Genomic DNA, 22,477 nt, shown 5'->3' with positions numbered 1-22,477 from the left:
AAAAAAATCCTTCCTCTCATACCTCTTATTATTGTTAGAATTCATGATGCCAGACTTTTCTGATAAACTCCTGATTTCCCACCCTGCATAATGTCTGTTTCTTTATTACACAGCCACATTGTATGTCCATGTTTCTTCTTAAAGCTCCAGTGAGGAAGCTCAGTGGGTTACATTTGTGAGTTGCACAACTGTTCCTCAGGCAAAGAAAACACAAGACTTCTGAGACGCAGGTGCTGACTCTTAGATGGTGTGAGGTTGATAGACTGAATCCATTCTGGTGGTCGCTGAAGGGAGAAAGGCAGTCAGTGTGAGGTCTTGGGAGAGGAGCAGAGATGGGAGCTGAAGTGTGGGCTCAGAGTGGCCCTGACACATGCTCCTCTGGGATCATGAGCCACTCAGAGATCCCGGTGGGAAGAGTGACTCCTTCTCTGCCTTTGCTGTGCACTTGGCCATCCCAGGAAAGGCACTCGGTGACTACAGTGTGCTCCCGTCATCAAATGCTGTACCCATGCTCAGAGGCCTGTGCTGGAGGCAGGTATGGCGGGGACAGGTGTGCTCTGTGGAACCTACAGTCAAGGAGGGAAGATGGATCACAGGTGTAAGCAGTGAGCAACTGTATATCCGGGCAAACCCTAGAACAGAGAAAACTTTGTTGCATTGGGTTTGAGGAGGAGAGTGCTTAAATGGTACTGCGAGGCCGAGGGCAGTGGCACATGCCTGTAATCCTAGCAGAGAGGGAAACCGAGGCAGGAGAATCACAAATTCAAGTCCTCTTTGGTGAGATAATAGCTAAAAAAAAATAGGGCTGGAGGGGTAGGTCAGTGGTAGAGTGTCCTTGGGTTTGAATCTCAGTACTTCAAAGATGCTGAGAATTATGATATGCTGGTCATAAATGAAGGGCTGGTCTGTGGCTCTGATATGACAGCTGCTGCAGTGGGTTCCCAAGTGTGCACAATCATTGTAATGACCCGAGGAGCATCCCTTAAAGTGCAGATTCCTAGGCCCATCCTCGGGAGGTCTAATTTAGTAGGACTATGGTCAAGTCGTAGTATGCATACTTGATAAAAGCTTCCTCGCTCATGTGCTTGACTTGTCACATTTGGAAAGTGTTGGCCTGCAAATCCCTAGCCAGAAACAAGATTGCTTTTGAGGGAATGGCTATGGCTTTTTTTTTCCCCCTTGGTACCAGGAATCAAATTCAGGAACTCATGCCTGCCAGGCAGATGCTGTACCACGGAGCTAAATCCCTGGCCCGGGGCTTAGTCTTATAATTTGCCTCTCATCTGCTGTGTGCATTTCTTTTACTTTAGCCTCTACATTTCAGAAACTGCTGAGATACAGATCCCTGGGTCCCCCAAGTACTGTCATGGAACTGGACCCTTGGGCAGCAAGTTACATTGCACATGGGACAGGTAGGGTGCTGTTCAGATGAGTACCAGCTTCGTGCTCCTGGCCCAGATACTGGAGCTCTGGTGCTGGGCTGTGGATTATTTTGGTTGTTGTGCCTTCATTTGGAAATCTGTAACTTTATGCCTGTGGAAAACATGTTTAGAATTCCGGGATAGTAAGCGTGAAGATTCTAAACATCAGAATGCATCGCACTTCTGCCTGGTTTTAATGTATTTTGTATCTAATGTAGTTGGGTGATTTGAACTGTGGAGCTAAAGAAGATTTCTAAAGCAAATGGGAGAAAAGCATCTCATTGGTAAGTCTCAGTAGCAACTCTGTGTTCTCAAATATATTGCCTCTGGCTTCCCTGAAACCTCCGTGAGGGACAGCAGGAAGGCAGCAGCTCCTGGCTCTTGGGCTCCAGGACTCAAGCTGGGGAGGAACAGACCCTATGATTGCGAGAGAGGAGCTAGTTCTACTGCTAAACTATTTTTAAAGGATTGGTTGGTAGCAGTCCTACAGAGTAGGGACCTGCTAGGGTGAAGCTAAGGACAAATAATCTTTCAGAACCAACGGCCTGAATATTCTCTTTTGTTTTTTTGCGGTCTCTGTCTTTGACTTTGCCTCTGCCTCTGCCTCCGCCTCCGCCTCTGTCTCCACCCCTCTGTCTGTCTCTGTCTCTTTCTGTTTCTCAGTAGGTGGGAGATGTGCAAATACTGTAACAAGGCTTCAAAGGGATACACCTCACACAATTTTGCGTTCGACAATTTGGTTACCACGCCTAGGAACCACAGAGGGGTTGGAGTAGCGGTCCCTAGCAGCCTCAGGAAGTGTTCTCAAAGCCACCTATGGCCGATGGCTCCTGCTTTTGGTGTGACCAGAGCCTGAATGGTGGCTGGCGTCATCTGGTGAGGAGACGTTAATACCTGGTTTCTAGACATTCTTACCTTCCTAAAACCCTTGCTGACTGGAGACTGAGCTCTTTGAATCCTGCAGAAGCCAGAAGGCCAAGCTTCCTCTGCTGAGGGCTTCCAGATGGGCTTGGACGTTGGGGGCATGACTTTTTTTTTGAGACAGGGTCTCTCTGTGTAGTTCAGGCTGGCCTTGAAATTGCAGCGATCACCCTGCTTCAGTACCTGAGAGCAGGGACTGCAGGCTGCGCCACAACACCCAGTTTCGTGGTACGACTTTGGTTCACTTTGTGCCTGGCCCCTCTCAATTTTCTCCCAGCACTGAGGACTCCCTGAGCTGAGGAGGAGGACAGCCTGCCCTGGGGGTGCTGATTCCCAGGGAGCAGCTAGAAGTCCCTCTCCTCGGTTTTCTTTGATACACTGAGGAGGCTGCACCTTGAGAAAAGAATGCATTTATGCTAGCAGAGAACATCAGGAAATCAGGTGAGAAACAAGAAGCCCACCACTTAATTGATACTTAAGGTATAAGTCTTAGATGCCTTGGTTGGCTGGGGGTGTAGCTCAGTGATACAGACATAGCACCTACCTGGCAAGTGCAATGTCCTGAGTTCAATTCCTGGTACCAAAAACCAAAACAAAAGAAAAGAAAACCTCCAAAACTCCAAGAAAGCCAAAATGACTTGCTTCTAGGCCTGATTGCATCTTGCATCCTTTTTTTCTTTTAAATTCTAACGTCTAATCTCAGAGGACTGGGAAAAACTCACACACATGGTCAAACTTCTCTTCCACCTTGGTTCTGACTGGCTTCAGCAAGGAAGGCATGGCAGCATCTCCTATCTGTCTCCTTTGCTATTGAAGAATCCTGTTGGCAGGCAAAGGAGATAGCTCGGTGGTCTAAGTCCCTGCCTGGCAAGCACAAGGACCGGGGTTAGATCCCTGGTACTACATGCTAAAACCGGGCATGGTGGTGCCCGTCTGTAATCCCAGCACTGGGGAGTTTGAGACAGGAGGATGACTACAAGTTGGAGCTGCATAGTGAGACCCTGTACCAAATAATAAATAAATAAAGAAAGAATACTGTTGGCTACTCAGACATTTTCCCCCCTCTCAGGCCCTCTTCCTGATGAGAAGGTGAGCAGGTGGGGCCAGACATGGCTGGCTCAGGGATTGCCTTGAGCACTGCAAGGACAACCTGTTGTGGAAAGCTTTGGGTGTCACTGAAACAAAAGGACAGGGCAAAGATGTGAGGTGGCGGATTCCGGGGCACTGATGAGGAGGATGTAGATATGTTTAAGTCCCATCCTATTCTTTCTTGGAAGCTAGAGATTATTCAAGGAGACAAAGCCCACCCAGAGAAGGGGATAACAGCCAGGGTGTGGTGCCCTGGTGCCCAGCACCAGGAGGCAGCCTTGTGACCTGGAATGGTGGGCGCTCTGTCTGGAGTCTACCTTGACTGAGGGCCAGGTGTGGGCTGGCCCGGAAAGGAAGGACAGGGTGTGATGGGAGCAGAGAGGAGGCAGATGTGAAGAGCAGAGCGGAGCATCTCCAGGTGCGCGTGGCAGCTTGCTGGGGCGACGAGAGGCCCGAAGGTGCTGCCACTTGGAAGTGATGTTCACACCCCTGGCTTTTGGCATTTCATGATGCTTGCTTGATCTGGTGTCTTCCAGCAAAACTTTTTACCCAATGTTGTCCCATTGTTCATTTTCTGTCTGTAGAACATGAAAACAGATAAAAATGAGTGCATAGTAATGATTCTCCAGAGTATTTCTCAATATTAAAATTAATTGGATTTTCTGCATTAACATTGGGAGCATAATCAAGTGATTAATTCATGGAGAGAGAGAGAGAGAGAGAGAGAGAGAGAGAGAGAGAGAGAGAGTGTGTGTGTGTGTGTGTGTGTGTGTGTGTGTATGTTCCTTATTTTGGAGGAAAGCAAGCTTTATAGAGAGAGCCTCAACTGTTCTAGGGTAACTGCTTTTTCTTAGCTATACCAGATGGTAAAATGGCCCTCAAGGGTGTTGGGGTAGCTGTTAAGCTGATTAATTCTCAGTGGGACGTCTTGTGTTAATTAGAGCTTGGTGGTTTTTTTTGGAGGGAAAGCTGTACATTGCCATATATGATAATTCTAACTCTAAAGAAACTCGAAAAATTAGTCCTTCCTTCTATCAAATTCCCAAAGCACTCTGAAAGATCTGCTTGCAAGTAATTGAGTTCTAGAATCTTGTGGATTAAATTCCTTTTGAATAGAACCTAGACCAGTAGTTCTGGAATGTTCTAGGGAGTGTCAGAATTGCTGGGAGGGTCTGCTGGAGCTCCCACTCCTGGGCTCACCCCTGTGGGGCCAAGGTGGGGCTTGAGAAGTTGAATTTCTAACCACTGCCCATGTGGTGCTGGTGCCATGGTGTGGTGACAGTTTTCCATACTCTACAGGACACTAGTTTCAAAGGCTTTATGCATTGATCAATTAATTAATAGATTCAACATTTAGTGCATTTCTGCTCTTCTCAGACAGTGTTTTAGGAACTGGGTGTTACACTGATGCATAGGACAAATTCTTTGTTTCTGGGAGCCTCTGTTGTGGTGCAGGAGGCAGACCATAGGTCATGCCAGAGATGAGGCCAATGTAGACAAGGACAGCAAAGGAGCTCATTTTGCAGGAGAGTGGTGGTCAGGGAGCCTCTGTGGTGGGACTGCTGTGGGCGGCAGCAGGCCCAGGGGCCCAAGAGGAAGCTGCTGCATGCGTCTGAGTTCAGCCTGAAGGAGCCTAGTCTCGTGGGAGAAAGGAAAAGGGGAGGTACTGTGGTCAGAGCAGGCAGCAGAGCACTGGTGAGGCACACACAGCAGCACCCCTATGGCCAAAGAAGCCCAGGCAATGCAGCTCAACAACACTGAATGCACTTTGTTAGCCGTTTGAATCAGCCTAACTTTCATGAGTGCAACTGGGATCCAGTGAGCGCTGTGTTAACCCTTTTGGAGGGCAGCACCCCCAGTGACCTAATAACCACCCCACCAACTCGACCTTGTAAAGGTTCTAACACTTTTTTTTTTCTTTCTGATCCAGGGTCCCATGATGTAGTTCAGGATGGTTTTAGGCTCACTTTGTAGCCCAGACTGGTCTCGAATTTGCAACCATCCTCTTGCCTCGGCCTCCCTAGTACTGGGATTACAAGCTTGTGCCAGCATGTCTGGGTTCTTAAGGCCCTTTAATGTCACCATCAGGGAACCAGCTTCCAACACAGGAACTTCTGGGGGACAAACCACATCTAAACCTTAGCTATATCCATTATGTATTTCTTGGAGAGGAATAAGACATTCATTTCTTACAAATGTACGTGACCTGAAACTTTAAATCCCACAACCATCTTCAAGACTGGCATTCTTGTCTACCACCCTGAAGGCGCCTGATCTCGTCTGATCTCGGAAGCTAAGCAGGGTCGGGCCTGGTTAGTACTTGGATGGGAAGACTGGCATTCTTTGAAACCCACTTGAGAAATCCTGATCTAGTGGGTCTTGCTCCCTCACTTTCTCATTAAGGAAACTGAGGACAAGAGAAAGTTAGTGACTCATCCAAAGCAGTCAGGCTCACGAGGCATAGGCAGTAGGAAGTTCCTCGACTTGGAGGTGGGAGACTAGGTTTGGAGTTAGCTGGACGTGGTCTTGGTGTGTGACCAGGGGCTCGTGGCCTGAACAATACAACGGGGCTGCACTATCTGCTCCCGACGTTCCCTGGAGTCAGTCACTAGGGAAAATGAGCTTTGGTTTTGTTAAAATTTCTTTTGACTGGAATTTGTGTTAGCTGAGCTGGAGCAAAACCTTTGGGAGATGCACTTAAGCATATCCATCAGATGCCGGCATCTAGGTTATTTGTTGCTTGCAAGGGAGTACGTTTCGCAGACAAGTAATTAAAATAAAATCTGTCAGAGACTGTAAAACTGCAAATCATAGAATGTTGGTAAGAAAAATAAGAATGTATAAAGACTAAAATCTATGGTAATATATTTTGCAACAAAAATATTTTAACATAGATTTCCATTTTTATGAAATTCATAGTGGATTTGAATGCAAACAGTCTCCCAGCAAGTGAAATTCATCTTTTTCATGTGTGCTTTCTGATGAATTATTGAGTTAGTAATAATCAAAAAATCAAATTCTTGCTAGCTAGAGTTCTTTCGAAATGGTGTTCTCTGGGCCTTGTTTTCTTTGTCACAGAGGGATTTGAAACATTTGCCAGTGTCCTTACAGCTCTACTAATTTGAAACATCTATATGTAATAGTTTGTGTCTTAGAGGGATGTGGGTGGGCTGGAGGTGTAGCTCAGTGGTACATGCTTGCCTAGCATGTATGAGTCCCTGGGCACATGCGCAAGCGTGCATTTGCGCACGTGCATGCGCACACACACACACACACAGATTCAAGGGATGGGGTAGCAGTATAATCTCAGTCCAAGTATAGTCTATACTCAAGGATCCCAGGAGTTCATGATATGAAATCAGAGCTGTTCCCAGGCATGAATTTTCCCTCATTTGGGGCCCAGGGTAGGTGTCTTGGTCACTTTCTCCTTACTGGAACATAATACCCGATAACTACAACTTAAGAGGGGGAGGGGTCTATTTTGGCTCACAGTTTCAGCCTATGACCACATGACTCTGAGGCAGAAATGACCTGGTGGGAGCAAATGGATGAGGAAAGCTGCTCAACCCCCAGTAGGCAAGAAGCAGAAAGAGAAGGGGGAGCAGGAGGGACACACCCCGTTCTAGGCATCACCTGCAGCAGTTCACCCCTCCCGACCATGCCTGGCATCCTGACAGCACATTCAGTACTGAGCTCCTCAGTGTGAGTCCACTGATGAAGGCAGCAGCTCTGTGATCCAATCGCCTTTCCAAACCCATGAGAAATTTGCAGTGTTTAGGTGGAAACTCCTAACAGCAGGAGTGTACCTCTTGCTTGGCCCCTTGGGTTGGGTAGGGCCATTTGAGAGGTTCTGGCCAGTGATCTTGGGAACTCACTTCCATTTTCAGGTCATGATGTGTGATTGCCAAGAGCAGACCCATCTAGCTCCCTTTTACTGTGCTGCATCAGTGGTGGCATTCTAGGGCCATCAGGGCAGTTCTGGAGGTGGAAGTGATAGACCAGGTCCCCAGATGACCCTGGAGTGAATTAGAAATCCTAAGACATTTTGGGCTCCTTGTTGCTATGACGGAATGTAGCCTATCTTGACAGTTGAGGTTCCAAAAAAATTTTTTTTTAAAATATATATTTCTTGTGGAGCGTGGTATAGACTCTGGAGGTTTTGTGGTTTTTGTTTTCCCACAGTTTTTCATTAGTGCCTATTTATTATATAGATTATTGGGCTCCATATTGGCAGATTTCTATCTGGGCACAACTTTATTACTTTATGTCTGCCCCACCAAGTTTCACCCATTTTTGGTGGGTTTTGATGTATGTACTCTATCCTGATCATATTCATGCCTTGTGTTACCCACTTTCTCTCCTTTCTTCCTTTTCTCATTTATTTTAGTTTTTGAGTTGGGGTCTTGCTGAGCTGTCCAGGCTGGTCTTGAACTCACTGGCTTAAGTTACCCTTCAGCCTCAGTCTTCCTAGTGCTGTGACTAAGAAATGAGCAAGAGCCGGCATAGCCGGCTTAATACGCTATTTTAAAATGACTGTTTTTTTTTTTTTAACCAGGGATTGAACTCAGGCTCTTGCACTTGCCAGAGAAGTGCTTATTCCACTGAGCCATCTCCCTGGCCCCGTTTTCTAATTATAAAGCAACTTAAATTATAACTCGGTGCTAACAAATTTGGTACTGAAAATAAAAATCACCCAGAATCCTGCTACTCAGAGATGACCCTCCCACTTTCTATTCTTTTGGTCTTTTTTCTTTCTTTCTTTTTTTTTTTTTTTTCTTCCCTATGTTAGGATTAATGAATGAGTGTCAGGGTTTGTGCCTAGATTTCCCCTCAAAGCTTCATGTGGTCATAGAGTTTGTTCCGAGGTGACTGAATCTAATGTGGTTGATTCCTAGGGCAATGCTGGGATTAAGGGCACTGGGATTAAGGATGGGTGATTGAGAGATCAGGACTGGATTGACACACTAATCCCAGCAGTCTAGGTACAATATAAAAGGGGCAAAAAGATGCTGGTAAACTCCCTTGCTTGCATACTTTTGCTGTCTTATGCCACCACAAACTGTTTCTCCTCTTTGATGCCTCTCTACCAAGCCACCTTTTCTTGGACCTAGCCAGTTAGGGATTGAAGCCTCTACAAACTGTGAGCTAAATAAACCTTTTCTCTTTTATCTTAGGTGTCAGGTATTTTGTCTCAGCAACGAGAGAAAGGTAACTAAAACATTTGTGTTTTTAAACACTTCATCTGGCTGTTTTCCTTAACTGACTTGTAATATTTCTGAAGGTGCTTGGATTTCTTAATACCCCAGTACTCCATTCATTGGTGAGTGATACATGGGATATTTGATTAAAATAGATGTTAGATGAAGGAGACTTCATTTTTTTTTTTAAAATATTTATTTATTTATTTATTTAGTGTGTGTGTGGCCAGCTCAGCCCACCAGGGGGCGGGGCTGGCTGGCATGTGGTGCTGGGAGATTGAACCGCGGTCCCTGTGTTTTGCTTAGCTTAGCTTGTTCTAAGTAGGTGCTTTAGACCACTGAGCCATCTCACCAGCCCGGGGACTTCATTTTTAAGAAATAAGCAAAAATAGACTTGAGTTAGATATTTTCCTTGTTGACTTTATTTTTAACTTGACCATTTATAATGTTGTTTACCCTGATAGTCTGAACTTCTTTCAGTAGTCAGACCGATATTTATTTGACTTGCTCTAGAGCAGCCTTATAAGAAGAGGTCATTAAATTGAGTGTTGGATTTTTAAAATGAAAATAAACTTCCTCTAGTAAATTCTCAGGGACAGAGCTGTTGCTTTTGCTGCTCATGGCCAGCGCCGTCCCCCTGGGCCCGAGCTCCTTGTGGGAGCTTGTCCCTTCTCAGTCATCCTCAGAGTCCTGGTCCCTAACACCGCCTCTGGCACACGGTGTGTGAAGCTTGTGTGAGAGGAAAGGCAGTTCAGCAGCGCTGCAAGCTTGGAAGGGGGAAATGCTGCTTTTCAGGTAGTTTTTAATACATTGAATATGTGCCATGAATTAATATCTTTCGTTCTGAAGAGTAAGTAATCAAATAATACTGACCAAAACCCAGTCTCAGCTCCCGAGTCAGCGTATTTAGTGTCCACAGTGCGGACATCCACTGTGTGGTAGTGATGCTGCCACTGTGGCAGTATAGAGGGTCGCCCTGCCTTACCTCCGGCCCTGAGGAGCGGTCCTGGTCTACGTATATGCTCTTGTCCCCTTTCCTGCGTCCTCGACATGCACCTTGGAAGTCCAACGGCTGGCCCTTTCTAGGGGACGGGGCAATGCAGACTAGCAAGTGAGGGTCGTCAGGGCAAGTGGACGGTGTCAGAGAGTTTTGGGGTGTAGGGAAGGAGGACTAGGTATTGGAAGCCTTGGCTCGGGACGGCTTGGTGGCGGTCAGAACAGGGAAGTCCCGCCCTCCTTTGGTGCATGTGCTTTTGGATGGAAGTGCCCCGTTGCATCCTGGCCGACCTATGACCTGCCGCAATCCTCCATTCTCCTCAAATCCCAGGAAGCCACGCCATGCCTCTGGCTGAGGCTCCTCCCGGTTCCTGTGCCCGCAGCTGCTGCCTGGTCCTGAGACCACAGGCAGTCTCTGATGCCCTCCTCAGCCCCACCAGCCCGCCAACCGTTGGCATCGGCATCTCAGCCCAGCTCCTTGATGACAGCTCCAGACAGATTAAATACTCTTGCCTTTTGAATTCCCAGCTGATCTTCCTACATTTTTTGTTTTATTGGTCACATGACAACCCTGTTACTGTGCACTTTATAGGGACAACCTTGGTCAAAATTGCTCAGAGAATGCAAAATAAATGGACAAAAGAGAAGCCAACATGTGCAGAGGTGTTTGTCATGGCGGGCTGGCTGAGGGTCATCTTGCTGTGTGGTGGCAAAAGCTTCTAGGTCAGGAGGCACTGTCTTCTGTCCTGGGCCAATTTCTACTGCTTGAGAGTGAATTTTTTTTTGGGGGGGATGGACATGCACAGAGCTCTGAGATAGGTTGTTATAGGTATGCAACCACATATATACACTTGGGAATATTCCCGCAACAGGTGGCATGTGGGTCAGCCAGCACGGTATGTGGTGGCCCTAACCATGGTAGGCGTGTCTGCTAGGACCATACCAAAACGCTTGCCCTCAATCCTGGCTTTAGGATCTTCTGGGGTGTCTCAGCCTCAAACACCTGCCATTGCCAAGACGTTCATTATTGTGAGAAGATAATTTTAGTTTATAGGGAAACTATGAATTTAGTTGGAATACTTTCCTTTTTCTGCAATTAAAATGCACAGCAGGAAAGCATTTTATTTAAAGACTAAAGATGTTTATACATTATGTCATGTTATAATGTGTAATTCATTGTTTGAACAACATGAATATTAAAAATGGTAGTTACATGCATAATCAGTGTATACTAAAGTCAGAATGAATTGTTCACCAGAGATAAAAGGCATTATTATCAATTATTGTAGTCTCATATTTTATAACATTTGTGGTTCTCAGAATCATATATTTATAAAGACTCCATGAGATGTAACTGGGGCTGTCAGTTTTCCAGCTAGGATGGCATGGTTTGCATGAGGACAAATTCAGATTACTAGAGCAAATGTAGATTAAGCAGGGAGAGAGGCTGAGGCTGGTTTGGGCTGCTGTTCATGACCTTGGGTCAGGACAGGTAATGCGATTTACAAAGATTTTTGTGTTCTGGTTTGGCATTTAGCAAATTACTCTGCCAGTCCACGTTAATACCTGGAACCCTTTCATGGTGTTTTATTTTTTTATTTTTATTTTTTTTAAATGTATCAGGTATTTAATTAGGTTCTTAGTAAGAAATTTAGAACACTAATTTATGAGGGTAAATTCCATTTGTCAGAGCAAAAACAGATTGCAGGTAGCCCCGGAGCTGAGTAACACCTTTGATTTTTGCCAAAATCTGTGAGTCCACCGCTTTCTGATCCACCTTGCGCTGCTCTGAAATCTGGTATCTCTCTTTCTCGGTGTCGAAGATCTCGCCCTCCTGGTGTCTGGGCTTCCGCAGCTTCTTCTTAAAGTAAGCATCAGTGAGGTGTTTGGGGATTTTCACTTTGCTGATGTCAATTTTTGTAGAGGTGGTAGTGACAAATTTCTGGTGTGTTCTTCATAGAGGAACACAATTAAGGCTCAGAGGCCCAGTCACAAGTAGCAAGCCACTCTCCAACTGCTTCAAGAAGACCTCTCTTTTGCCTCTGTGACACCCGGTGAGGATGATCAAGATGGTGCCAGGAGTGATGCTAGCTCGAAGTTTCTGCACATGCTGACTGAAGGGTTTCTTACCAGGGCTCAAGAGCTTTCGGTGCATGTCTTCAGTAGGGTGTACCTAGACATTTTTTGAAGCTTAACCACCCAGCTACCTCCATTCTTGTCCCCACCGACCGGTTTTGTGATGGTAGCAAGAACTTTCTCCTTCTTTTTCTTCTCAACCTTTGATTTAGCAGCTGTGTACTTTCTCTTGTACAAAGCCTTTCTGGAATACATGGCAGATCGGGAGTATCTACCAGTTCCTCTAACCAGGACAGGATTTCGGCTGTAGTGGGGCTGCCCCTTCTTGGACTTTTTTGCCTTCTTCACCTTACCCTTTTTACCAGTGCCACTGGCAGAAGCCTTCTGGGCTTCGGGTTTCTTCTCTTTAGTGTCTAGCTTCTCAGTTTTTTCACCCGCCATCTTGCAAGATGGGAAAGAGCCATGGTGTTTTATTTTTAAAATAAACTTTTCTTGGAATGATCATCAGAATAAACACAAATTTCAAAATTATGGGATGCACACCCAGCCAGTCTCTAAAGGAGGCAAAGTTGCCTTGGTGGGATGGTTATCAACTTATACATTTTGCTCAAAGGAGCAGAACTAGTGGATAACCTCAGGGTTGACCTGTGGCTGCCTGCATCTCTCTCTCTCTCTCTGGTGTTTGTTTTTTTTTTTTGGTGTGTATTTAGTACAGGGTCTATAGGGTCTCACTATGTAGATAGGACCAGTAGTGATCCTCCTGTTTTCAGCCTCCCAAGCCCTGGGATTACAAGTACACACCACCATGCCCAGTTTCAATCTCCCTCTCAGTGTGCCCCAGAGGTGGGACTGGCATGGCATGTTGGGGATAGAACCCTAAGCAGGCATCTTAGTCTGCTGAGCTATCTGGCCAGTTCTTATGCATCTCTTGAAGTAGTTTGAAATTATGACTCTTTTACATCTGCCTGTGGACTTGGTATGTAGGCCTCTAATGATGTTAAAATATGATCAAAGAGAGGTTGAAGCATTGTTCAACATGAGGTGGGTTGTGGATCTCAATTCTTTTTTTTTTCTTGGAAGGGGCTACTAGGGATTGAACGTAGGAACTGCACACTGATCTATGTTCTTATTCTTTAGTTTTTATTTGCAAACAGAGTGTCAGTAAATCCCCAAATTTCCCAGGTTGTACTTGAACTTGGAATCATTCTGTCTCAGCCTCCTAAAGTCTAGGAACTATAGGCCTGCAGTATTATGCCTCGCTATGGATTCATGTTAGTATCCAACCTGGACAGCATTGATTAATTGTGATTATGCATAGTGCATGTGGACCCTGTGAGGGCTCCCTGGGAAGCTAATGTCCTCCTTCAGGTCAGCAGCTAGATGACACGATCATGATAGCTATGGTCTGAATTGTAAATGTCTCCCCTGTGGCCACACATTAAAGAATTAGTTGCCAGCCTGTGGTGCTATTGCGAAATGGCGGGACCAATGGTGGAAGTGATGGAAGCCGAGTGGAGGGAGTTAGAGCACTGGTGCCTCTTGAAGGGGCTTTAGGGACCCTAGTGCTTCTCTCTGAGCTTCCTGGCCTCCATGAGGTGAGCAGCGTTACTCCATCATGTACTCCTCATCTTTCCTCTCACTACAGGCCCCAAAGAAGTAGAGTCAACTCACCATGGACTCAAGCCTCTGAAATTGTGAACCAAAATAAGCCTTCCTTTCTTATAAGCTGACTTTCTCAGGTATTTTGTTACAATGACAGAAAGCTGACTAATACAGCAGTGACCACATGGCGTAAGGGAGATGGTATGTCAATTTGGGGTCACATGTTAGTCACCATTCTGATGGATCAGAAATGTTTTAGAAGTTAGAGACAATAAAGGTAGTCTTCATAAAAGAGGTAGGTATGCCATGGTGCTAGATGCCACAGACTGAAAGGACATAAGATCCCAGTGTCACTCTGCAGGCATTGGTGTGAGACTCTGGCTGTGTTAGTGGGAAAGAATAAGGACAGATCAGAGGCCACTCAACCCTGGGTCATAAAGGGACTTCCCTGGGGTCTCTGGTGGAGGTAGCTGGTGCAAATTATTGCTATCAACATTTCTGATGAAGCTTTACTCTTTCTCTCCAAATCATATGTAGTCAAAGGACTGGCTCTTTACTTTGTTCTTGGGCTAACTAGACATTCCTTTGATGTAGCCAACTCTTTTACCTAATATCGTTCTTGAGTAATCAAATAGATCACTAAGGTTGTTCCTCTCTAACTAAAACTTCATCTTCTTTGACCATCATCTTCTGTTTCCCTGCCTCCCTTCCCCCAGTCTCCGGAAACCACCCTCCTATTTTGTAACCCTAGGTGTTCAACCAGTTGAGATTCCAGGTGTAGGAGGACTTCCATGGTGCTTGTCTCTCTGTGCCTGGCTCATGTCACCCAACAGTGACTCTTAGTCTCATCCCTGTTGAGGCTGGTGACAGGACCTCGCCCAGGGTGCATGAGCCTCCAGCGTGAGTGTCACAGTTTCTCCACCCACTCCCCTGTGGGGAACTTCACCTTGGCTGCTGCGGAGGCTGCTGCCACAAGCGTTACAGTTCAGGTGCATGCTTCTCATGCTGAGTTTTAATTCCCTCGGCTCTGCATCTGGGGTTGATAGCTGGGTCAGGTAGTGATTCTATCTTTTAGTTTCCAGAACACCCTTCATGCTGCTATCCTCTTGGCTGTCCAAAATCCCATTCCCACCCACAGTGTCCAAGATTCTGTCTTTGCTGCAAGCTTTCAATTTCTTTTTTCTTTCTTTCTTTTTCAAAAAAAATTATTTAAGACCTTTATTAACAGGTGCTTGCAGTTTGTTGACTTTTTTGAAAAAAATGAAGTTGTAAACTTTTATTACAAATTAAAAATGAAGTTCTTGAAAATCTCAACTTGACCAGATATGAAACAATTTAAAAACCTTTAAAGGTGTATTAAAAAAAACCAGGCTTTTTAAAAAAAAAACACGTTTATCATTACCAAAAAGAGAGGTCTTTAGGTAAAAATAATAAAAACCCCTTGCTGCATAGATAATGCAGATAGTTGTAGTTATCTGGTCAATGGGCAAAAAGCAAGCACTTAAGGGCTTTAGTTCCAATCTTTTGGTCATTTCTTGTTGCTGCAATTTCCTATTCGTTTCTTTCTTGCTGGATGACTAAACCGGATGATGATAGAGATGTTAAGCCGGCGGTGTTTACTCAGCCCCGCCCTGCTCAGCCTCGGGAGCGGATGAATTCTCAGCTGGTGGATCGGCTGCTTTTGTCTCTTTGCCATCTTGTGGTTTAGGGTTTTCTGGGCATCTGCTTTGGTAATTGTAGTTGCGACAGCATGGACGTTGAGGTGGCTGCTGACCTTGGTTCTCATCTCCTTGATTTTCCTTATCTCCTTCATTGCCATCCCCTCTAGGCTGTCTTTGGCTAGGAGGGCCCCTGCGGAATCGTGGTCTATAACCTCGATACATATTCTGTCTCACTTGTCTACCTCGTTCTCCTGCACCCTGGTTGTCAGCACCCTCCATCACTTCTCCTTGCACAGGACGGTTGGAGTACTGTGGCCGACGCCCACAGGGTCTCCGCATGTAGTGAGGTGGGCACCTTCTCCTGCGGCGGGCCGGCGTGGCTGGGCCTGGCCTTCGGGAGCGCTCTCCATCCCTCGTTCTTTCCCTCACTCTCGCTCTGCTGGTAATTCTGCTGGTAATTGCATGGAGGACCCCTACGACGTGGATGTGTCTACGATGGTTACGGTCTTCTGCGTATTTACCACCTTGAACTGGAGCTCCACTAGGGCCTGTGACATTTGCTACCTCGCACCCTTTTCTCCTTTAACAACACCAAACTCCACAGTCTCTCCATCTCCTACACTGCGAAGGTCCTTCCAGGGGTTATTCTTCTTTATGGCAGTCTGGTGTACAAATACATCTTCCTTGGTGTCATTCCTGTTGATGAAGCCATATCCGTTTCTTACATTAAACCATTTTACTGTTCCCAAGACCTTCATTGCCATGCCCCCCCACCCCTCCCAGGGGCCGCCGCTCTCTGCGTTGCTGCGGGTGGTGCCGGGCTTGGTGTCAGCAGCGCTGAGGGCGGGAGGTAGGGCGGCGGGGGCTGGGTCTTGGCCTCGCTGCTTAGGGTTGTGGTGATGGTGACTGGGGCCGGCTGCGGCAGCTGCGGCTTCCTCCTGTGTGTGGTGCTAACTAGGCCGGCGGCAGCGGTGGGGCTGCTCGGGGCTCTCTGGGGTCCGTTCTCTGCTCCTGCTACCGATCGAACTCAGCTTTCAATTTCTTGACTGTGCTGTTCTGCTTGTTTTGTGGAAATGTGCACATTTGGTAGATCATTAGAAACAAAACAAAACAAAACAAACAAACAAAAAACAGTTTTGAGCGAGGCATAGTGGCCCCTGCCTGTAATTCCAGCACTTGAGAGGCTGAGGCAGGAGGATGGCCTGAGTTTGAGGCCAGCCTGGGCGACAAAAGAGTTTAAGACCAGCCTGAACTGCATTAGTGAAGCCCTTTCTCAAAAAGACAGGAAAAAAAACGAGTATAGGAGTATTATTAGATAATCAGACATAAATGAAAGCAATTTTTTTTTCTTTTGCAGAACCGGGGATTGAACTCAGGCCCTTGCGCTTGCTAGGGAAGCGCTTATTCCATTGAGCCATCTCCCTGGCCCTAAAAGCAATTTTTGATGATTATAGTTGATAATTTTACATATTTGTTTCTTTGGTATTTTTAGAACTATATTAACTCCCCATCTTGAACTATTAATCTTGAACTGTTAATATTATACAATAGCAATATGAATGAGTTCAAATTATTTCTATCACCATATAGTGATACCCTATTTAAAAAATACCTGAACACCCAAACAATCCCATCTTTTGATGAGTCTGCAGTACCTAGAAGTCCTGTATTTTCTCAGACTCACAACTGTTGCTCTGAAGTCAGGTATAACATTAGCATGCTAGTGCTCATTGGTGTAGCTGCTGTCACCTGCGCAGTAGTGTTAAGAGCCTTCTGGGCGTCCTTCATTTGTTCTCCACAGTACCTTGTGGGGGTGGGTCAACAGTGCTACTTTACAGAGGGGGCCAAACACGCACTGTGTGGGGTTGAGTGACTTTCTAGAGGGAGAAAGCCAGCTCCTAATAGAGACACACACATCTGACGCCACAGCCGGAGTGCTGGAGTATTTACTTATTTATTTTGTGTTTTTGAGACAGGGTCTTGCCATGCAGGTCAGGCTGGCTTGAGCTCACTTAGTAGCCCAGGCTGGTCTTGAGCTCGTAACAATTTTTCTGCCTCAGCCTCTGAGTGCGTGTACCACCACACCCAGCTGGAGCATTTAGTTGAATCATAATTATACCTAGGACACCAATCATTACTTTGTATTGTAAAAAAAAAAAAAAAAAAAAGCACCTGACAATAGCCTTATATTTTGGGTTATATCTTCTTGTCACAGAGTAGACTATAGACTACTCATACTTTCCAGAGGGGAACTTAATAAGTTAAAGTATCATATGTTATATGAAACACAAAATCTCAGGCATATTTAGTACATAAGACAATTTAAAAGTAAGCTTATTGTTAAATGACAGAGACTCAGGGATTATCTATGAAACCTTTTCATCTATAAAATGGTTAAGAAGGAAAAGGCTCCAAATTGAGGCAGTGACATCTTCCACATAAGGTTTCTGTGAAGATTAAATGAATATGTATGTACATATATATAGTTTTTAAAATTTCTCTTGACTAACAACAGTTCTCTAAAAATAAGAACAAGCTTTACAGGGCTGGCGAGATAGCTCAGTGGACTAAGCATCTACTTTGGCAAGCGCAGGGACCGGGGTTTGATCCCTGTTCCCAAATGCTGCACCGGGCCCACTCCTGCAGCACACTGAGCCAGCGTGGTGGTGCATGCCTGTAATCCCAGCGCTGGGGAGGCTGAAAACAGGAGGATCCCTATGAGTCCAACCTGTGTAGTGAGACCCTGTACCAAATACGTAAGTGAAAAAAAAAGAATAAACTTTACAGTGACCCATAGTACAAGCAGTCTTATAGTACTAGGTGAATTACTTGAATTAAGAGAAAAAATGAGTAATTTTCATTAAAGGTGACCTAAAAGGTTTATATCACTTAATTGTCTGTAAAATACAGTGGTTGACCATGGACCATAAGGACATTGGTGTGTGACATCACACAGCTTGTGCCTAGGTGTCTCTCTGGCCGGGGACCTTCTACAAGGTGACCCTGTATCATCACGTGCCTGGAGAGAACCTTGTGACACACCTCTGCCTGTTTACCTGGAAGGTGCCTCCTGGCAGTGACATATCCTTCCCAGGAGATAAATGAAAGCAGCTGAGCTGCTCTTCTGCATCTTCAACATAATTCCTGAAGAAAATGTTATGTGACATGTTTGGAATGTGCACTTCAGCTAATGTTCCTTTTCCTGCCATCCTTGTGAGAGTCAGTTAGTGATGAAAATGGAAATAGAAATACAAATATGAGCTTCTTTTTTCATTAAGAATACTTTTAAGACTGTTGCTACTAACAGATCCAAGAATATTGAGACTTTCTGCTCTTTTTACAATCTTTAAGTAGTTTATGTATTTGGTACAGGGTCTCACTATGAAGCTTAGACTTAGTGATCCTCCTGTCTCAGCCTCCCCAGCGCTGGGGTTACAGGTGCATGCCACCATTCCTGCTTTCAGGGCAGGCACAGCGTGCCCAGGGTTTGGACATGCGGTACTGGGAATCAAACTTGAATCCTTGTGCTTGCCAGGCAGGTGCTTAGACCACTGAGCTATCTCCCAGCCCTAAGAGACTTTATGCTCTTATATGTTTAATTTTGTTAGTAGTAAAGGAACTTCTTATCATTGCACTTTTGTTTGTAGGTGCAATGGTACCTTTTTAGATTTTAGAGACACATTTTCCTAAATGGGAAGAGGATAAGTTGTTTTATTTTTATTTTTATTTATTTATTTTTAAAATTTTATTTATTTATTTATTTATTTATTTATTTGTGTGTGTGTATGTGTGTGTGTCCAGCTCAGCCCACCAGGGGGCGGGGCTGGCTGGCATGTGGTGCTGGGGGATTGAACCACGGTCCCTGCGCTTTGCTAAGCTTGTTCTAAGTAGGTGCTTTAGACCACTGAGCCATCTCACCAGCCCTCTACCCCTGTTTTTCTCTTTTCTTTTTAATTTTGTGACAAGTCACTGAATTGCCTAGACTGGGCTTAGATGTCAGTGCCCTTTTCTTAGCCTCCAAGAGTGCTGGAATTACAGGTTTGCACTACATGCTGGGTTTATAGCTTTTATTCTACATAGATTACCTGTTAAAACATTTTTTAGAGAAGAGGCTTTGGGTCCAGTTTATTTATTTATTTATTATCTTTTTTTCCCTAGTACCAGGGATTGCACTCAGGACCTTGTGCTTGCCAGGCAAGCACTTATTCCACTGAGCTATCTCCCTGGCCCTGGGTCCAGTTTAGAACAATGAGTAGGAGTGAATTTTTTTTTTTTTAATTTTAGGAGTGGACACATTTTTAGTTTTACCATCATCTTTCTTTCTGCCCTGTTCTTTGTCAGCCTCCTTGCTTGGAGCCTCAGGTGAGAGTTCCCTCCTTTGAGTGGGTGGAAAGCCAATGCCAAATGCCCAGGAAGAATGAAACCACTGTCTCCACATGAGGCAGAACTGTAGTTTCCTCATGGGTCTCCTCAGGGCAGTGATAGTAAATTTCTGCAAAATGGCACTGTTGTGTGTGTACGCTTAGATCAATGCCTGTCAGAGCTTTACACAGTGTCAGTTGTAACAACACAGAGGTCTTTCTCTGGGTCTGGTTCATCTGAAGAAGACTGATGATCTCTAGGAGAGGTTTTGTCTTTGTCTTTTTCTTTCTTTATTTTTTTACAAATAACTTTTATTTATTTTTTTGTTAAATTTATTTATTTTGTGTGTGTGTGTGTGTGTGTGTGTGGCCAGCTCAGCCCACTGGGGGCGGGGCTGGCCAGCATGTGGTGCTGGGGGATTGAACCGCGGTCCATGTGCTTTGCTAAGCTTGTTCTAAGTAGGTGCTTTAGACCACTGAGCCATCTCACCGGCCCCTTACAAATAATTTTATTGAGAAACAAATAGCAATGAGACAGTTTCAAAACCGATAAGTAGGGCTGAGGAGATGGCTCAGTGGAATAATTACTTCCCTGGCAAGCTCAAGGGCCTGAGTTCAATCCCTGGTCCTGCCAAAAAAAAAAAAAATAAATAAAAAAAATTAATTTGGGGGCCTGGCCGTAGCTCAGTTCTTTAAGTGGCTGCTAACACAAAGCTGTCAGCCTCAGGTTGTTGTAGTTCGATCCCCACAACTCCAGCCAGCCAAATCTGCCCTGAAGGCATTCGGAGCAAAAAAACAAACAAACAAACAAACAAACAAAAAACCCGATAAGTAGGACACTTTCAGTAATCAATACTTTGCATATGGTTGTCTTAGTGGTTATTCATTGTACAAGATGCAGACATGATATCCTGTCCACAAACACTATTAGAACAAATCTTTCTATTCTTTAAATTAAGAGAATGTAGCTGTATATCTATCCTATTTTGTATACACAGATACAAAATGGTAGTTCATTTGTATCCCCTTTTTTGTTTAGTTTTGTCAGAGAAGGGTATTCCATTGTCATTTAAATATTGTAGGTGCGTGAATTCAGCAAAATAATCCAATATAGTCCAGTAGTCCATAATCGTAGTGGGTTATCCATAGGACTGGCAACTTCAGAAGTTGTTGACTTGAGCCTCTTACAGCTCAGCATATTAATATGGCTTTACTTTTTATACTTCATTTTTATACTTCTCTGCTGGATGGTTAAGACCAAGATACAGCAAGACCCATGTCTTTGTCCTTCATGCTCACTAAGACTCAGCATGCCCATCCTGAAGCTCTGCTGGGTCTTCAGTGAGAGCACGTGATTTACAATGCAATCGTTTCACGCTGGGCTACCCGTCAGCCTTGCCTCTGCACTGTGTGAATGTTTTAGCATCTGGAGGGTTGAGAACAGCCCTATCTTTTTCTCAGAACTCTACTCTGTCTTACATGGGAATTACGGGTATTTCCCAACTGAAGTGGTCTGGACAAAGGGAAAAGATCCACCCATGTCAACTGAACAACACGACAGTCACTAAATATAAATTCTGGTAAGAGCACCTCAGTTCCATCCTGTCCCAACTGCAGCCACCTCAAGAAAACCTCAATTGCATGGCATCACGTGGAACAGCAATGGGTTCTCCTAGGTGATCACTGCCTGTTTCTCTGGGGTGATCTCTCCAGAAGTGTTTTCTCTATGGCGATCCTCTGTGGATCTGGATCTTTTTCTTTCCCTTTCTCTTTTGGTCATCTTTTCTGTTAGGTGCCTGATCTCCTCTTGTCATTCTTTCCTCACAATCTAGATGGTGGAGCTAACCTTCCTGCTGGCTGAGGTGGTGGAACTGTCCACGCAGGAGGCTGCAGCCGACCCGCTTTCTGCTTGGCTGTGTCTGCCTCAGTGGGGTCACAGGTGCTGCTGGAATTTGGCTTACAGCAGTGACTGAGCCTGCGGCCTGCCATCTGAGGTGCAGTTGGCTGGGGAACAGCGGGAGTCCCCAGGAAGGTCTGGGTTAGGAACTGTGATTCGGAAGTATTTAAATTCTTTGAGCTTTCCATTTAAAAAGGCATATTGGGATTGTAAGGAGCTTTAGCACAGTACTCAGTCACCCACTGAGATGGGAGGTTTTTCCCTTGATGGCACTAGTTGAAAGAATCCGTCTTCATCCACAAATCCAGATGTATCACGTGGCTTTGTAACCGCTCCTGAGAAAAACGTGGTGTGGTAATAGCTCTGGATTGCATGCTGAGAAGCCCCTGAGCCTCACAGTGGGCAGTGGGATGGCTGGCCGTGTTACAGAGTGTGCTGGGGTTGTAGCTGTTGCTGCATGCTACCCGAGGCTGCCAAGGCTGTGATGACTGCTGTTGCGATGCAGTTGCCGCAGCCCTGGCTTGTGGCTGCAGTGCTGCAGTTCGCCTCACTTACCTGGTAGTTTGCTGGTGTTTGTGTGGTAAAACCTGTTGCTGCTAACCCAGTTTTGCTGCATGTAAGGGGTGAGAGGCTCTTTGAGAAAGGCTGGTGGCTGAACGGCTGGTGCAGCTGGCTTTGGCTATCAACAGAGCTGCCGGTGTGGATTCTTCTGTCCTCCAAGCTGAGCCATGATGCAAGGGGAACCCTTCGTTTGTTTTATCTTCTGTACTTGTGCTCTGAATTGGGTTCCTGGCTAACACCAAGCTTTTCAAATCTGTCAGCCTTCTGTACTGTGATCTGGTTTGCGTTCATTTATACATACAGGTATCTAATGGTTTCAGGGTCATTTATTGACAAAAACATCATTTTTTCTAGGGCAATAACTTTGCACTTTGGTCAAAAGTCAGTTGTACATGTGTATAATCTCATCTGTTTCTAGATTTTCTTTTCTATTTGATTGGTTTGTCTGTCTTTAAGCCAATATTATATTGTTATGCTAACAGTGTCTTTCTACATTCAAAATTAGGGTTTTCTTGCTTTTTTTTTTTGAGACAGGGTCTCACTATGTAGTTCAGGGTGGCCTTGAGCTCACTAGCCCAGTTTGGTATAGAGCTTGTGGCGATCCTCCTTTCTCAGCCTCCCAAGTGCTGGAATTGCAGGCATGTGCCACCATGCTCAGCTTCAAAATTAGTTTTAGTTCTCCAGCTTTAATATA

The 22,477-nt window shown here is 45.2% G+C and overlaps 1 protein-coding gene across 2 annotated transcripts in view; it reads left to right on the top strand.

The window, feature by feature from the left end:
• Slco5a1 (solute carrier organic anion transporter family member 5A1) overlaps positions 1-22,477 on the top strand; it is a 235,849-nt gene that overhangs the window by 34,368 nt on the left and 179,004 nt on the right. The gene's annotated exons all lie outside the window — the stretch shown is intronic.

Source organism: Octodon degus, unplaced genomic scaffold (assembly GCF_000260255.1).
Source record: "Octodon degus isolate 3935 unplaced genomic scaffold, OctDeg1.0 scaffold00091, whole genome shotgun sequence".
Taxonomy (NCBI): domain Eukaryota; kingdom Metazoa; phylum Chordata; class Mammalia; order Rodentia; family Octodontidae; genus Octodon; species Octodon degus.
This window is presented reverse-complemented; position numbering and strand designations above follow the sequence as displayed.